The sequence below is a fragment of the Canis lupus genome, chromosome 5 (assembly GCF_003254725.2).
Source record: "Canis lupus dingo isolate Sandy chromosome 5, ASM325472v2, whole genome shotgun sequence".
Taxonomy (NCBI): domain Eukaryota; kingdom Metazoa; phylum Chordata; class Mammalia; order Carnivora; family Canidae; genus Canis; species Canis lupus.
Window position 1 is genome coordinate 29567999 of NC_064247.1, and position 18920 is coordinate 29586918.

Below are 18920 nucleotides of genomic sequence, written 5' to 3' on the forward strand. Positions count from 1 at the left end.
CAGCCCAAACATTTTCTAAAGTAGATCAATTTACACACCAACTTGCATGAAATTTGAAATTTACAGTTATTCTACATTCTTCCCAACACATAGTATCAGTTTTAAAAAAATTTCGGGGATCCCTGGGTGGCGCAGCGGTTTGGCGCCTGCCTTTGGCCCAGGGCGCGATCCTGGAGACCTGGGGTCGAGTCCCACATCGGGCTCCTGGTGCATGGAGCCTGCTTCTCCCTCTGCCTATGTCTCTGCCTCTCTCTCTCTCTCTCCGTGACTATCATAAATAAATAAATAAATAAAAATAAAATAAAAAAAATTTCAAGGGCACCTGGGTGGCTTAATGGTTGAGCATCTGCCTTCAGCTCAGGGCATGATCCCGGGGTCCTGAGATCAAGTACCACATTGGGCTCTATGCAGGGAGCCTGCTTCTCCCTCTGCCTATGTCTCTGCCTATCTCTCTGTCTTTCATGAATAAATAAAATCTTAATTAAAAAAATGTTTTATTTAAGTTCCAGTCAACATACAGTGTGAATTTAGTGACTCAGCACTTCCCTACATCACCTGATGCTCCTCATGACAGGTGTACTCTTTCATCCCTGTCACCTGTCCACCTGCTCCCCTCTGGTGACCTCAGCGTGTTGTCTGTAGTTAAGCTAGCACTACATGTTGATAGGACCATTTCTCACCCACTGAGCTGCAGTGGCATTTATTCTTTTAAAGATTTATTTATTTATTCATGAGACACACACACACACACACAGAGGCAGAGACATAGAGGCAGAGACATTGGCTCCCACAGGGAGCCCAATGCAGGACTCAATTTTGGATCCTGTGAGCCAAAGGCAGATGCCCAACCACTGAGCCACCCAGTCATCCCTGCAGTGGCATTTAGAAACGAAGTCAGGCAACTGTGTCTGGTCTCACTACTGTGTTGTGCTCGTGCACTGCACTTGTGTGTGGGACCAGCTGCACGTTGTCTCAGTTACTGTGACTTTATGAAAAGATTGAGTAGCTGGTGGCCTTGGTGTCTGGCTTCATTAATCCTTTTCTCCAGAATTGCTCAGGTTATTGCCTCCACATTTCCATATATATTTTCACTTGGGTTTGTCATTTTCATCATTTCTGTGCAGTAATTGGTGAAGAGAAGTGGGAATTTTTTCTTTTAAAGTAGTTGAAGGTCTTCAATAAAATTCTTGTCAGGAAACATCAACATGAAATTGGGGGAGGGGATTTCTGTGCTTGAAGCAGGAGGGAGTGCCAGGGCGCCACGGCGGTGCCCAGCAGGCTTGCATACCACCCAGGTCTCATCTGAATGCAGCTGGAGAACGAGTCCATGAAGTAGGCGAGGAAAGAAGATAGGGCCAGACCCCTGGACTGGGCCAGGAGATGTGGACCTTGTCTTGGAGCAGAGGTTAGGAGGATGGAGGGTGCTGAGTGCAACTGAAGGACTGACACCATCAGAACGGCATCCATCAAACTGCTCAACAAGTGATTCCGTGAAGATTTCTTACATGAAACACAGAAGGTGTTTACCTGCGGGAGATAAGATCTGCTGGGTCTCTGTGCTTTTCAGGTTGTCCTGTGGAGCACTGGATTTTTGGGAAGAGTCTGGGCTCTGGCTTCTCCTTTCCTCTTGTAGTTAGAGCCGTGCCTCTCTTACCTGCTTGAGACACTTACCTGTGGGGTAAGATTCCACTGGGAAAAAACAATTCTTTGGCTGTAAAGTGTTTGAAATCCTTTCTCTTTCTCCACAGTAATAAACACTGCCAAGGGTAGAGTTGAAGTGCCCCTGGTGCTGCACACTCCTATGTCTGCCACGGCCCATTCATGCTCACAGTCTGGCCATCTAGGTGGTTGCCCACTAGTGACAGTTATCATCTGGGCCAAAGGAAGTTCACTCTGTCCTAAGGGGTGGTGTAGTGTGAGGAGTGTAGGTTCTGAGCCAGATGTCCTGGTTGGGGTTTCAGCTTCCCATCTTCTGTGTGGTGATGGGCAACACTAACCTCTCTTGTTCACTGTTCCCACGTGTCAGAAGGGGCAGGATTGTTCCACCACCATCATGTCAGATTATCAGTACTGCATCTGTCACATGCTTGGCATGTGGTACATGGCCCATAAATTGTCATTACATTATCATTGTCAGGTCAGTTGACATCAAGTATAAAGGTCAAGAAATCGTCATTTCCACAATTTGTTCAAAAGCTGCCCAGACTGCACGTGAATGTGTGCTTCTGAGAAGTGACTGGGGCTACTGATGAAGGCTTGATGCAAAGAGGTCCTCGGTTCAAGCCCAGGGATATGGAAAGCAGAGCCTCCCCTGCCTTTCCAATTATCGTCAGGTCACAGATGTTAACTTACTTTGGTTTGACTGCTTTAATCTTTAAAAAGTCACATCAAACTATTTAATAGGAAGTTTGAATTTTGCCTTAAAAATAAATGTATTCTGTAAATTGTGGGACATGAAAATGATCACTCTTACTGAAATTGGGAAATTCTGGAAGTAGTACAACTGAACCAAAATATTTTAAAGTATGTTAAGGTTATTTTTTTAATATTTTATTATTTACTCATGAGAGACACACAGAGAGAGGCAGAGACACAGGCAGAGGGAGAAGCAGGCTCCATGCAGGGAGCCCGACATGGGACTTGATCCCAGGACCCCAGGATCATGACCTGAGCCAAAGGCAGAAGCTCAACCACTGAGCCACCCAGGTGCCCTGTCAAGGTTATTTTAACAAGAGTGTGGACACAGCATGCATATTTGAGCATTGCACTAGCATTTCTAAATCCTGACAGCACAGACTCAGGACAGACATGCAGTTAGGGTGGATGCACACCCCTGCCTTCCAGATGTCCACAGCGACATGCCCCAATGCCCTATTCCTTACTGTGTCTTGTTTTGTTTTTATGTTCTTTAAAATTTTCTAAAAAGTGTTTGTGTTTTGTCTGATGTTTATTCAGTCACCAAAGCTGGAGGCTGAAGCTCCAGACTCTGAGAATTGATGAGGCTGAGAGCCGACATGTGCCGAGGAATGTACCAGGCAGATGTTTCTGGGAAGAGATGACCTTTTGTTTATATCTGACTTACAAATACTACTCTAATGATTAAAAACTAACCCTGCCAAGTAAATCCCATGTAATTCCTGGCTTGTGTGTCATGGAAATAAACTGTAAAGTGAGGAGATAGTTTTATGGAACAGGCTTCTTTCATTTCCCCACGTGCCATGATGCTTCTGGCTCATGACTCATGTGCATGGAAAGTTCCTTGCTTCCTGGCCACGCACACCTTCCAGGCCCCTTCTGGTGATGCTCTGATAGCATCTCTGTGTCTTTGATGATATTTTTGCCTTCCCAATCCACTTGATAAAAGGCCGTTTGAAAATCTTACTCCCTTTAGGTAATACACACGTTTGGAAAGTGAGCTTAATAAACATGATAAGAGTATTTTGCATCGGGGCAGATCATCTAGATTCTCCTGGAAATGCAGCATCACTTGTTAAGCCTTTGGCTTTTTTTTTAAAGATTTTTTTTAAAGATTTTATTTATTTATTCATGAGAGACACATAGAGAGAGGCAGAGACACAGGCAGAGGGAGAAGCAGGCTCCATGCAGGGAGCCTGATGTGGGACTCGATCCCGGGACTCCAGAATCACACCTTGAGCCAAAGGCAGGCACTCAATTGCTGAGCCACCCAAGTTCCCCAGCCTTTGGCTTTGATAGTTTTTTTTTTTTTAAGTTTATTTGAGAAAGAAAGAATGAGTGAGAAGGAGGGAAGGAGGGAGAGGGAGAGAATCTCAAGCAGACTCCCCGCTGAGCACAGAGTCCAACATGTGGTTTGACCTTAGGACCCTGAGGTCATGACCTGAGCCGAAGCCAAGAGCTAAAACTTAGCAGACTGAGCCACCCAGGCACCCCACTGGTTTTTTAAAAGTTCCATTTAGGGGGATCCCTGGGTGGCTCAGCAGTTTGGTGCCTGCCTTCAGCCCAGGGCGTGATCCTGCAGTCTGGGGATCAAGTCCCACATCGGGCTCCCTGCAGGGAGCCTGCTTCTCCCTCTGCCTGTGTCTCTGCCTCTCTCTCTCTCTCCTGTGTCTCTCATGAATTAATAAATAAAATCTTTTAAAAAATAAAAGTTCCATTTATTCTTTTTTTCCCCTCGAGCCAAGAACAAAACAATTCTACTTCTCTCTGTTGACAAAATAGATTCTGTGATGTTCCCTAGACCTTAAAAATGTTATCTTGAGCTATTTGAACTTTCGCGTGTGTGTGATAATTGGTATGTAAGAAAAAATATTTTGTATATATAAATAAAACATCAAAAGAACCATGACTCAGGGCACCCAGATGGCTCAGTTGGGAGAGTGTATGACTCTTAATTTAAAGTTGTGGGTTCAAGTCCCACCTTTGGTGTAGAGAGTACTTAAAATATAAAATCTTTAAAAAAGAAAGGAATATGACTCATACTTACTGTGTTCAAGTTTGAGACATAAATATGAGACCATGAGTGAGGATCTCTATGATGTATCACTCACATATTTAACCATCAAATACATTTGTGTTTTTTTTGGTTTTCTTTTTATTTCTTTATTTCTTTTTTAAAAATATTTTATTTATTCATGAGAGACACAGAGGCAGAGACACAGGCAGAGGGAGAAGCAGGCTTCCTGCAGGAGCCCGATGTGGGACTTGATCCCAGGATTCTGGATCATGACCTGAGCCGAATGAAGGCAGATGCTCAACTGCCACCCAAGGGTCCCAAAACTCCCTAATTTTCTTTCCACCAGGCTCTGGCAGCTCATACTAACTAGCACTAAGCCATTTTCTGCTCCTGTGGATTTGCCTCTTCCGGACATTTCATACAAGTGGAATCATGTGATATGTGGCCTTTTGTGACTGGCTTCTTGCACTCAGCATGATGTTTTCAAGAGTCATTTATGTTGTAGCATGTATCAAAACTCCATTCTTTTTTGCTGCTGAATAATATTCCATTATGTGGATAGACCACATTTTATTTATCCATTCTTCAGTTGTTGGATAATGTTGTCATGAAAAATGCTAAGATGAATATTTGGGTAAAAGTTTATTTTGTGGACATGTCTGGTATCTAGAAGTGCTTTCATTGCTTTTTCTATTTTAACTTTCATTTAACTAATTCTGAAATGAAATGTCTTTATATTCTTATTCACATTTTTAGTTCCTTTATAATGATATATTTATTTACAGTGGTATTTGCTTTTGGTAGATTTGTCAAATTATAATTGCCACATATGATTGCCATATTTTGCATTCTTATTTTTAATAACTATATTTCATTTAAACTGTACTAAAGTTACACATAAAAATCTACAAGTATGGGATCCCTGGGTGGCGCAGCGGTTTGGCGCCTGCCTTTGGCCCAGGGCGCGATCCTGGAGACCCGGGATCGGATCCCACGTCGGGCTGCCGGTGCATGGAGCCTGCTTCTCCCTCTGCCTGTGTCTCTGCCTCTCTCTCTCTCTGTAACTATCATAAATAAATAAAAATTAAAAAGAAAAAAAAGAAAATCTCATTTAAAAAAAAAAATCTACAAGTACTATTATGAGATAGTCAATGGTACCAATCACCAATCTCCACTCCTTCTCATTAGGCATAAACACTTTTAATTTCAACTTTCTTTTGTATTTAATTCCATATTTCCAAACAAAGTGCCTACACTGTCCTTTTTTTTTTTTCTTAACAGTTCTGTTCATATGTGATATGTTAAACTCCTGCTTGACATTTCTTATACCAGTCTCACCCTTCTCCCCACGTTTCCCTTCCTTTCAGCCTACTAAAATAACCAGACTATTGTAATTTTTGTTATGTTAATATTTAATTATTGCATTATTATGACTTTAAATATATATATTTTTTGCTGTTGTCATGTATTATACTTGAATATATTTTTTTCTTGTTCAACTTTTTATTTTGGTAATTAAAAATGATGAGTTTCTGTTTAGCTGTTCATGTCATTTGTTGTTAGTTCTTACTTGGCCAGAGTGCGAATGAATAGCACTCTGTCAGTTTTATCTTCCTGCAGCCATCCCTTCTGCATTAGTCTTGACCAGTTGTGTCCTGGGCCTGGTGCATAGCTGGAGTCTTCTTTTATCATCATCCTGGGGATTTTTCTAGCCTCTTCCTGTGTTGGCACTAGGTCCTCTAAGAACCAGATACCAAGCAGGGTTAAATGAGTGAAGATTCTATTAGGGAAACACCTGTGAGCAGAAAGTGGAGAATGCTGGGAGAGAGAGGCTGAGGGACCCATCAGACCAGGAGGCAAGTCTGCCCATGGGGGAGGGATGATGGGATGAGAACCCCGTGTGGTCTAAGGAAGGTTGAGGGTGTCTTCAAGAAGCCCATCAAAAGACTCCCAGGAGTCAGCTTACCAGAATCCAGTGCATGAGAAATGTAGGCTGGGCTGGATGACAGCACGAAGGCCTGTGGTCAGTCCTGCTTCCACTGCAGGAGGGCCGCCAGAGCTGCCTTGTTTCTTAGCTTTCCTAGCTAAGTTTACTCTTTGTTCTGGTAGATCCCATCATCTAGTCAATTAAGATCACTATGTTCTGTTTCCTTAAACATTTGGTTTTCTCCCTCTAGGCAGGGCCGAGGGGACCTCCATAGTATGTACTTGGGTGTGTCTGCTGGGCCCTTCTTCCTGGGGAGCTGGTCATCTCCTCCTTCAGTGGGTCCAGGTCTGAACATTGGCTTGGGTATGGGAACTGAACGAGGCTTTGTGACTTTTTATTGGGGGCCCTATCTTGAGCCTCCTGGTCCTCTAGGGTCAGTGGTACTTGAAGGGTGTCTGGCTACTCTGTCTCCAGGAACACCAGGGCTGGTTACTCATCTTCCTACCGGGGTCTCTTGCCTGCCTCTTTCCCTTTTTTTTTTTTTTTTTTTAATCTACGATAGTCACACACACACACACAGAGAGAGAGAGAGGCAGAGACACAGGCAGAGGGAGAAGCAGGCTCCACGCACCGGGAGCCCGACGTGGGATTCGATCCCGGGTCTCCAGGATCGTGCCCTGGGCCAAAGGCAGGCGCCAAACCGCTGCGCCACCCAGGGATCCCTGCCTCTTTCCCTTGATGGCTGTCCTGGTAACCGGGGCCCCCCGGCTTCTGGAAGTTACGTGCCACTGCCTGGACTCTCACATTCCAGTGGGCTCATCGTGTGCATTGTTATCGATGAGCCCAGCTCAGTGACTGCCTCTCAAAGCTTTCAGGCCAGGCCTACAAAGGAGAACCAGCCCTGACATTCCCAGCCACCACACTCCCCTGTTCAGAGTGAGTACTCACCCCAGCTCACCCCCCGGGGGTCTCTCCACCACCAGGCAAAGGTAACCCTCAGCATTGCCCCCACAGGTGACGGTTGTCAAACCCCAGTGTGGTGTAGCTGGGGAAGTGCCAGGCCTGAAATCTCTGTGAGCAGCCTCTGCTGGTGACAGGCACCCCACAGCCCAGTGGGTGAGTGGCAGCAGTGCTCTTTTACAGCTTGGCTCGTTGGGGGCAGGTGGCACCGAGCTGGGATCTGTTGAGCCCCGGTTCTTGTGGACATGCACCCGATGTCCCCAGCCCTTGTGTCAGGGCTCTGACTGCGTTCTAGCGGAGTGTCTCAGTGCCCCCATCACTGGCATCTGTTAGGCTGTGCGACTGCCTGTCAGCTCGACCTCTCTTTAGGGCAGGCCGTGAGGTCCCCCTGGGCCCAGCACGGTGCTACTCTCCCAGGGAGCCAGAACTGCTCGTTAAGGGCCCTCCCATCCCTATCATTCTCCCAAGGGGCATTCATGCAGCAATCAACAGCCACGGCCCCTGCAGGCACGCATACTCTTGTTCTTTAAAGACTTGAATTATTGCATTGGCCGGTCTGCGTCTCTCTACTGCGATGTGTCCCCAGGTCACTATGTGTGTAATATTCAGCAGTTGAGCCAAACCTTGGGACAAGCTGTGGCCGACGTTCTGCTCAGGTTGGGGTCATCTGTCCATGCCAGCCACCAAGTGAGCCCCTCTGGTTCCGATCGTCTGTGAGGCAGATCCCGTGATGGGCTTGGGGGATGTGAGAGCCACCGGGAGCTGGAAGGGGAGTACCTGCGAGGGCCACGGTGCATTGGAGCAGGGCTGAGCTAGGAGGCCGTGCTGGTGTGATGTAGGCCTGGCTCCGAGGAGCGAGAGGGCAGGAGGCCACAGGTCTGGGGAGGTCTGGCCGTGGACAGGCTGCCCCTGGGAGGAGCCTCCGCACTGGGCAACGATGGTCTGCTCCTCACACACCGTGGGCGGGGCGGGGGGGGGTAGGTGGGCAACTACAGGGTGCGGGTGGGGGCACCTCGGGGCAGGGCGCACCCTGGTGGCCACTTCTACTCCTGCCCCACTGATCCGGAGCACTTTGTCCTAAATCAGGTTTCTTTCTTTGCTCGGGGTTATTGTTGGGTTCTCTGTCCCACTGGTTTTAGTATGTGTCCCTCTGCCACCAGTACACTACTTTCATTGTAAGAACTTTGTATGAAGTCCTGTTTTTACATTGGTATGTCTGTGCTCTTGTTTCTTTCCTCCCTCCTGTAGATTTTTGGATCAGCTTATCAAATTCCACTGACAGCTCTTTAACATGTGGCTAGAACTGCACTGAATATTTGAGGTCAGTGAGAAGAAGTGACATTTTTGTGACACTGAGTCTTCAAGTCCAATGATGTGGTATATCCCATTTATTTAAGTCTTTTTAGAGATTTTTCAATATGTTGTATATTTTTTTTCCAGAGAAAGCTTGCAATCTTTTAAAAGACTTATCATTGGTACTTAAAATTTTTGTCATTGGTGTAAAATTTTTTTCTTGTTCGTTTGTGGAGCTGAATGTGGGACTTGAACTCACAACCTTGAGATCAAGACCTGAGCCAAGATCAAGAGTCAGATGCTCCACTGACGGAACTGCCGAGGCACATCAGTATCTTTTCTTAAAAAAAAAAAAAAAAGACATTTGGGGGGTGCCTGGGTGGCTCCGTTGGTGGAGTGTCTGCCTTCAGCTGAGGTCATGATCTCAGGATTCTGGGATTGAGTCCTACATTGGGCTCCCCGCTCAGCAGGGAGTCTGCTTCTCCCTCTGCCCCTCTGCATGCTGGTGCTCTCACTCTCTGTCAAATAAATAAAATCTTTAAAAAACAAAACAAAACCCAAAGCCTCTACATTTATTGACAGCCAGACTGTACTGATCTCCTGGAATCTGAAGTCCCATGCAGAGAGCTGATTTAGGAGGTATTCAATATAGTCGTCTTGCTTGAATGTGTATACAAATAAGTCACACAGCTTTTAGTAGATTTCTGATAAATGTAGTAACTTGTAAAGCTCTCAATTTTCAGTAGATAATTATTTTTTGCTTTTCTTTGCTGGAATTTAGAAACCAAAAAGGCAAAATACTGGTTTCTCATGAACACTGGAATCACAGATGTCAGTGCTTTCACAAGGTCATTGAAGAAACTCTTGGATTTCATCCCTGGTAGGAGAAGTCTGGACCAGACGACATGTAAGTTTCTTTCGTGCGTTAGAATTTCCCAGAAATTACTGGCAGTGGTGTGACAGGGTTGCATGGGGATGGTGGCAGCTGCACAGTGCCTGGCACAACATGGCACACACACCTGTCCAGGCACCGTGTTTCCACCAGGAGCCACGGTGGCATTGTGTGTCAGCTGTACTAGCCGCAAACTCATTGAAAGTTTACTACGTAGACTTATCTGAACATTTTGATAATCTCTAGGAAAAATGACATTATGATGACCTTTTATAAGCAATAAAATGAGCATAAAATATGACAAATGGAGACTTAAAACTATTTTAGATGTTTTATATTTTTTTGGTCATAATCCAAAGTTAGGACCTACAAAGCCACCCTCTAGTGTTGTAGTTTTGCTTATCTGGTCTGCCTTCCTGCAGCACATGCCCTGATAGAGTTTAGTAGGAATTATGGTTGAAGGAAGCAAGTGGAAGCGCAGTCACTCATCTTCCGATTCTGAAGGTACAGGAGTCCCTTTCAGGAAGCTGCCTCTGTGGCTGGCAGAGCTTCTGCTCTGCAGGGTGCTAGGTCCTGGCCTCATGGCAAACCTGTGGAGTCTTGGTGGGGGGTGTGCTCCTCTGTTGTGTACTTTTACTAAAGGGGACAATCTCATATGCTTTTAATATTTTGGACCTTATCTGATTAAAAAAAGGTAATAAATGCACAAAATATATGCTGTGAAAAATATATAAAAACTTGTTAAGATAAAGTAAAGATCCCCCAAAGTCCTGCTACCGCTTCGGCCGGTGCCTTGTTGCATGAATTTCCTGGCTTTCTCTGTGTTTGCTCCCATAGTTCAGGCACTGATTGTGGACTCCATACCTTCTCTTTCCACTTCATCATTGCTATTTCACTGGTTCATTAAGTATTCTTTAAAAACATGATTTTAATGATTGCATAATGGTCATCATGTGAATATATGCAATTTAACAATTTCCCTATTGTCATGTAGAGTGTTTTATTAAAATTTCCTATTACAACCATAAGCTTTATTACAATGTACATCTTGCTATCCTTAAATGATGAAATTCACTCTATAACTCAGAAGAATAAAAGTAGAGAGGTTTGCAGGAGAGACTGTGTGGATAATACATGTGAAATGCATATAATATAAGAAAATATATTTACTTGGTTTAATTATTAGTATTAGTGTATGAGGAATTATATTTGTATTTTACACTTACCTAAACTTACTATTTGAGACAAAGTTAGAACATTTCTACTTTCAGAATGAATGAACCATATGTCATGAACCATACTCTATAATGATATATTAAAATGAAACATGTTGTCAGAGACCACTGATTTTCAGACTGGGTGGCAAGCTATTAGCGAGTGAATATATCTTATTGGCTATAATCAGCATTTAAAAAAATTGAGATATAATTAGAATATAACACTGTGTTGGTTTTAGGTGTATGACATAATGATGTGATATACATCTGTACTGCAAAATGATTACCACAATAAGTTAACACCCAAGCAACTTTCAAATTCCCCCCCAAAATTAAAAACAGAACTACCATGGTGATCCAGCAATTCCACTTCTGGGAATTTAATCTGAAGTAAATGAAACTGCTCTCTGGAAGACACTTGCACCCCATGTTCACCGAGGTGTTATGTACAGTATTTCATAAGACATGAAAACAACCAGCATTGGCTTTTTAAAAAGTTTTTAACTTTAATTCCAGGGAGTTAACATACACTGTAATATTAGTTTCAGGTATACATACAGTGACTCAGCACTTCCCTACCTCACCGGGTGCTCGTCAGGACAGGTGCACTCCTTCATCCCCATCACCTGTTCCCCACACCTCCTCCCTCCTCTGGTGACCAGCAGAGCGTTCTCTGTAGTTCAGAGTCTGTTTTTTTGTCTTTTTTTCTTTGTTTTTTCCTTAAATTCCACATATGAGTGAGACCATATGGTGTTTGTCTTTCTCTGACTTATTTCACTTAGCACAATACTCTTTAGAGCCATTCAGGTCATTGAAAATGGTAAGATTTCATCCTTTCTGATGGCTGAGTAATATTCCATTGTATACACACCACATCTTCTTTATCCATTCATCTGTTCATGGACATCTGGGCTGAATCCCCCGTTTGGCTACTGTGGACATTGCTGCTATAAACACAGGCGGTACAGTTGTCTCTTCGAATCACTATGCTTGTGTCCTTTGGGGTAAATCCCCAGCAGTGCAATTGCTGGGTCGTAGGGCAGGTCTATTTTTAACTTTCTGAGGAACCTCCACACAGTTTTCCAGAGTGGCTGCACCAGTTCACACTCCCACCAACAATGCAAGAGGGTTCCCTTTTCTCCACATCCTCTCCGACATTTGTGGTTTCCTGTCTTGTTAATTTTAGCCATTCTGACAGGTGTGAGGTGGGATCTCATTGTGGTTTTGATTTGTGTTTCCCTGATGATGAGTGATGTGGAGCATCTTTTCATGTGTCTAAACCCGCCTTTTTAAAGAGTAAAAGTTGCTGGTGTCGCTTGTGATATAAAGTCCATTGTTTCTGTAGCCACTGGAGGGCAGTATATCACATTATTTTAAAAAAAAAATTGGGACAAACCAGTCTAATACTAACTGACCCAGTTTCACAGCCGATTATGGCAGGCAGGGACTTCCAGCGGCTGACTGGGTGCAGGAGGCCCCTGGAGAGCTCTGGCCTGGGTTTTTGCCTCCTCAGGCCTGCTGAGATCCCTGAGGTCCCTGACCGTGCTTCGCGCACTTCTCCCTGCCTGGTGAGCCTGTGTTCTGATTTTCCCCGCAGAGCTGAGAAAACAGCTGTGCTGTTTCCCCACTGTGCTCCTCTGCAGCCAAGTCAGTCCCAGCACCGCTGAGGGCGTAGTCCCCACAGCCCTGCAGGTGCCTGCCCAGGCCAATGCTTCTAATACATCCTTAGCACACGAGCAGGTACCAGGGCTCGAGGTGCTGGGATGCAGCACCTCCAAGCCTGCAAAGCAAACTGCACACAGACTGCTTGGCTGGCCAATGCCTAGGGACAGAGACGCTCTGCCAGATAAGGAGAGGGGATCTCGGAGGATAATGCAGATCTCCCTTATATTTCCCCGGTGAGCCCCTGGGGGATGATAGGAACCCAAGACTGGATCATTCCTGCTCTTCCTTTCTCACCTGCACCAAAGAGGTAAAGGAGTTTTATTTGCCATCTGGTTAGCAGGTAACCACCTGGTGCCTTTAGGGTGAAAGACGACACAGGTGCCTGGAATATTCCAAGTGTGACCTACAACAACTGCAGGAATCAGACTCCAGTGTCAACCCACCCTGAGTACTCATGCAGCTAATTAAACAATTCTCCATCCAAACAACTTATATTTGTTTGTAAAGTGTTTGATCCTGTGGATAGGCCCGCACTCTACGTCACCCGGAGGCTTCTGCTATGCTGAGAGCCAGCTGCACACCTGCACAGGTCAGGCCGACTTTGGTCTCACCTTGCCCTGTCCTGTCTCTGTGACCTTGGGCCTCTGTCTGTAGCATGGTCCCCACACGGTGCTTGGCCTCTTGGTCGCTGGCAGTTGAGGAGATCCTGCACATACACAGCATGGACAACATCTTACAGAAGCTTTCAAAAACATTAGCCATTATTACAGGGTGAGGATCTTTATTGTCAGATAAAGTCATTTTTCCTGGCACATAGGCTTTTTGTTTTCTTTCGAGTGTTCAGTACATAATGGATCTTTCCCTACCGTGGCAGTAAAAGGGGTTATGTTTTCATTTTGATGAGATGTATCCCGAAGTCCTGGTGCAGGTGAGTAAAACCACTCCACACAGGATGCTCAGCCCAGGGGCCTCCAGAGCTTCACGTCCATGGAGCCCTGACCCTGCTGCCCCTGGATATGCCATGGGGAGGACTTGTGCTCAAGCACGTGCACGCAGACTTGGGTCTCCTCCTCCAGGAGGTGCACACAGGCCTGGGTCTCCTCAGAGCTCTGCTAGACCTCGCTGCTCTCCCACCTCGGGTTGGGACACATACTCAGGCATTCTGTTGCTTGCTTGCTCTCCTGGGAATGGTTCTGACAAATGGTGTGCATCCAGCACTAGAGGAAGTACAGTCCTCTCAGATATGTTTGGCTGTAACTGTGTCTCATCTCTCCCTCCCTCCTGGAAACACAGAGGGAGAAGCCTGCATCCACCTGCCCAAACCCTGCAGCTATACCCTGAGCCAGCATGTCAAAAAAATGACATATTCGGTGAATCCTGCCTTAATTCTCCCACAACCATTTACCTCAATCCTCTTGTTACTTTCATACTGATATGTTTCTACTCAAGAAGGTAAAATTCCCACTTTGGAAATGTCCATTTTATAATTTCAGTAAAAATTTAGATTTGAGAGCATAGTTATAAACTCTAATGTATTTGCATCTGTACTTTTAAAAAATCTTTTAATTGGTTTTATTTTTTAAATTGCCATATAGAAAGCTGACGTCGTTTTGGTATTTAGTCCTATGACTTTCACCACATGTGTAGATTCATGGAAGTACCAATATCACCATGAGGACACAGAACAGTTTCATCACCCAGAAACTTCCCTCATAATGTCCCTTTGTAGTCACAAACTCCCCACCTCTGACATTTGCAACTACAACTATACTTTCCATCATGACCATTATGTCTTTCTGAGGATGTGAGGTCAGTGGAATCATACCGTATATAACCCTCTGAGGCTGGCCTCTTTCCCTGAGGACAATGCCTTAGAGATTCATCCGTGTTGTTGCAGGTGTCAATAGTTTGTTCATTTTTTTTTTACATTTTTAAAATTTAAATTCAATTTTCCAACATATAGTAAAACACCCAGTGCTCATCCCATAAAGTGCCCTCCTCAGTGCCTGTCACCCAGTTACCCCAACCCCCCACCCACCTCCCCTTCCTCAATCCTATTTGCATCTGTATTTAAAGTTCTTTACTGGGGATCTCTGGGTGGCCCAGCGGTTTGGCGCCTGCCTTTGGCCCAGGGCATGATCCTGGAGACCCGGGATCGAATCCCACATCGGGCTCCCTGTGCATGGAGCCTGCTTCTCCCTCTACCTGTGTCTCTGCCTCTCTCTCTGTCTCTGTGTGACTATCATAAATAAATAAAAATTAAAAAAAATAAAGTTCTTTACTTTAAATTTCTTTCTGGATAATTCTGAGTACCAGGAAAGCTGTACGGGTTTGCAGAGCTGAAAGGGAGGCTTGGGGTGAGCGTGGGTAGGAGCACTTACCAGGACAGTGTTTCCAACCGGCTTCCTCTCCGGCTCCTGGCTCTCCATCTCATCTACACCTAGGAGGCTCTTCTAGAACAATATTCATTTGTCTAAGTCTGGAGTTTTTTTTTCAAAGTTCAGAATGTCCTCTGTCTCCCATATGTCTCCTCCATCAGACTGTACTAGTGGTGATAAAAAAGCAGGTCTAAGGATCATGGGACTAAGGATGACATTTTAGTTGCTGGAGAACCTGAGGCCCATCACTGAGGACCAGGGAGCTTGACAGACAAATCCACAAAGGTTCTGCTTAGGTGAGGCTGTGTCTGGGGGTCTGTGGCCTACGCGCCTGGCCAGGGAGGGAGTGCAGGGATCTGGGGGTCTGGGAGACTGGGAAGCTAGAGGGCCAGAGGACCAGGGGGCTTGGGAGGTTGAGAGGTCTGAGATGTCTTGGAAGTCCAGGGGGCCCTGGAGGGGCCTGTTCTGTGAGCCACCATGGTGACCCTAGAAGAGTAACCCCTTGGTATCACCTCCCCTTGCCCCATCTGGGGGTTCTTTTTTTTTATTGGAGTTCAATTTGCCAACATATAGCATAACACCCAGTGCTCATCCGATCAAGTGCTCCCCTCAGTGCCCATCACCCAGTCACCCCACCCCCTACCCACCTCCCTTTCCATCACCCCTTGTTCATTTTCCAGAGTTAGGAGTCTCTCCTGTTCTGTCTCCCTCTCTGATATTTCCCACTCATTTTCTCTCCTTTCTCCTTTATTCCCTTTCACTATTTTTTTATATTCCCCAAATGAATGAGACCAAATAATTTTTGTCCTTCTCTGATTGACTTACTTCACTCAGCATAATACCCTCCAGTTCCATCCACGTTGAAGCAAATGGTGGGTATTTGTCATTTCTAATAGCTGAGGAATATTCCATTGTATACATAGACCACATCTTCTTTATCCATTCATCTTTTGATGGACATCGAGGCTCCTTCCACAGTTTGGCTATTGTGGACATTGCTGCTAGAAACATCGGGGTGCAGGTGTCCCGGCATTACATTGCATCTGAATCTTTGGGGTAAATCCCCAACAGTGCAATTGCTGGGTCATAGGGCAGCTCTATTTTTAACTCTTTGAGGAACCTCCACACAGTTTTCCAGAGTGGCTGCACCAGTTCACATTCCCACCAACAGTGTAAGAGGGTTCCCCTTTCTCCGCATCCTCTCCAACATTTGTGGTTTCCTGCCTTGTTAATTTTCCCCATTCTCGCTGGTGTGAGGTGGTATCTCATTGTGGTTTTGATTTGTATTTCCCTGATGGCAAGTGATGCAGAGCATTTTCTCATGTGCATGTTGGCCATGTCTATGTCTTCCTCTGTGAGATTTCTCTTCATGTCTTTTGCCCATTTCATGATTGGATTGTTTGTTTCTTGGGTGTTGAGTTTCATAAGTTCTTTTTCTTTTCTGCCATTTGCGCTAGACTTTATTGAATAATCTAGTCTGTTCCAAGTGAAGTACAACCTTCCCATCTGTTAAATGTCCACGTTTTCTGTGGCCTAATTCCTGACTCATTCAGCAAATAACTACAGAACAATCACTATATGCCAGAAAGTTCTAGATACATTTTATGTTATATTCTCTTTGCTAAGTAAACTACTAATTCATGTTGATATTATTCAGTTAGTGTCTCATATTTCATGGTGCTTGTTTTTCATATTCTTTTTAGTTTTGTTTAATACAGTTGTGTAAAATCACCCCAGTTATTGGGTTTCATCTCCTTTGCCTTCTTCTTATTCTATATCTTCTCATTTTCTTCTTCTTTCCTTTTTATAAATTTATTTTTTATTGGTGTTCAATTTGCCAACATATAGAATAACACCCAGTGCTCATCCCGTCAAGTGCCCACCTCAGTGACCACCACCCAGTCACCCCCACCCCCGCCCACCTCCCCTTCCACCACCCCTAGTTTAGTAAGTTCTTTATATATCTTGGAAACTAGCCCTTTATCTGATATGTCATTTGCAAATATCTTCTCCCATTCTGTAGGTTGTCTTTGAGTTTTGTTGACTGTATCCTTTGCTGTGCAAAAGCTTCTTATCTTTTTTTTTTTAATATTTATTTATTTATGATAGTCACAGAGAGAGAAAGAGAGAGAGGCAGAGACACAGGCAGAGGGAGAAGCAGGCTCCATGCACTGGGAGCCCGACGTGGGATTCGATCCCGGGTCTCCAGGATCGCGCCCTGGGCCAAAGGCAGGCGCCAAACCCCTGCGCCACCCAGGGATCCCAAAAGCTTCTTATCTTGATGATGTCCCAATAGTTCATTTTTGCTTTTGTTTCTTTTGCCTTCGTGGATGTATCTTGCAAGAAGTTACTGTGGCCAAATTCAAAAAGGGTGTTGCCTGTGTTCTCCTCTAGGATTTTGATGGAATCTTGTCTCACATTTAGATCTTTCATCCATTTTGAGTTTATCTTTGTGTATGGTGAAAGAGAGTGGTCTAGTTTCATTCTTCTGCATGTGGATGTCCAATTTTCCCAGCACCATTTATTGAAGAGACTGTCTTTCTTCCAACGGATAGTCTTTCCTCCTTTACCGAATATTAGTTGACCATAAAGTTCAGGGTCCACTTCTGGGTTCTCTATTTTGTTCCATTGATCTAAGTGTCTGTTTTTGTGCCAGGTCCACACTGTCTTGATGACCACAGCTTTGTAGTACAACCTGAAATCTGGCATTGTGATGCCCCCAGATATGGTTTTCTTTTTTAAAATTCCCCTGGCTATTCGGGGTCTTTTCTGATTCCACACAAATCTTAAAATAATTTGTTCTAACTCTCTGAAGAAAGTCCATGGTATTTTGATAGGGATTGCATTAAACGTGTAAATTGCCCTGGGTAACACTGACATTTTCACAATATTAATTCTGCCAATCCATGAGCATGGAATATTTTTCCATCTCTTTGTGTCTTCCTCAATTTCTTTCAGAAGTGTTCTGTAGTTCTTAGGGTATAGATCCTTTACCTCTTTGGTTAGGTTTATTCCTAGGTATCTTATGCTTTTGGGTGCAATTGTAAATGGGATTGACTCCTTAATTTCTCTTCTTCAGTCTGATTGTTACTGTAGAGAAATGCCTCTGACTTCTGGGCGTTGATTTTGTATCCTGCCGCACTGCTGAATTGCTGTATGAGTTCTAGCAATCTTGGGGTGGAGTCTTTTGGGTTTTCTATGTACAGTATCATGTCATCTGTGAAGAGGGAGAGTTTGACTTCTTCTTTTCCAATTTTATTTTTTTATTTTATTTTATTTTTTTTAACTTTTATTTATTTATGATAGTCACAGAGAGAGAGAGAGAGGCAGAGACATAGGCAGAGGGAGAAGCAGGCTCCATGCACTGGGAGCCCGATGTGGGATTCGATCCCGGGTCTCCAGGATCGCGCCCTGGGCCAAAGGCAGGCGCCAAACCGCTGCGCCACCCAGGGATCCCCTCTTTTCCAATTTTAATGCCTTTTATTTCTTTCTGTTGTCTGACTGCTGAGGCTAGGACTTCCAGTACTATATTGAATAGCAGTGGTGAGAGTGGACATCCCTGTCTTGTTCCTGATCTTAGGGGAAAGGCTCCCAGTGCTTCCCCTTTGAGAATGATATTTGCTGTGGGCTTTTTGTAGATGGCTTTTAAGATGTTGAGGAATGTTCCCTCTATCCCTACACTCTGAAGAGTTTTGATCAGGAATGGACGCTGTATTTTGTCAAATGCTTTCTCTGCATCTAATGAGAGGATCATATGGTTCTTGGTTTTTCTCTTGCTGATATGATGAATCACACTGATTGTTTTATGAGTGTTGAACCAGCCTTGCATCCCGGGGATAAATCCCACTTGGTCATGGTGAATAATCTTCTTAATGTACTGTTGGATCCTATTGGCTAGTATCTTGTTGAGAATTTTTGCATCCATGTTCATCAGGGCTATTGGTCTATAATTCTCCTTTTTGGTGGGGTCTTTGTCTGGTTTTGGAATTAAGGTGATGCTGGCCTCATAGAACGAATTTGGATTGAATTTGGAAGTACTCCATCTCTTTCTATCTTTCCAAACAGCTTTAGTAGAATAGGTATGGTTTCTTCTTTAGACGTTGGATAGAATTCCCCAGGGAAGCCATCTGGCCCTGGACTCTTGTGTCTTGGGAGG

The 18920-nt window shown here is 44.6% G+C and overlaps 1 protein-coding gene across 1 annotated transcript in view; it reads left to right on the plus strand.

Annotated features, from left to right (window-relative positions):
• The first annotated feature begins 8571 nt into the window (after window positions 1-8571).
• Window positions 8572-18920, plus strand: part of ANGPTL5 (angiopoietin like 5) — a 135857-nt gene continuing 125508 nt past the window's right edge. The window contains exons 1-2 of the mRNA XM_049110056.1: window positions 8572-8640; window positions 9394-9519. The gene's annotated coding sequence lies outside the window, so the exon portion shown is untranslated. The remainder of the gene's footprint in view (window positions 8641-9393; window positions 9520-18920) is intronic.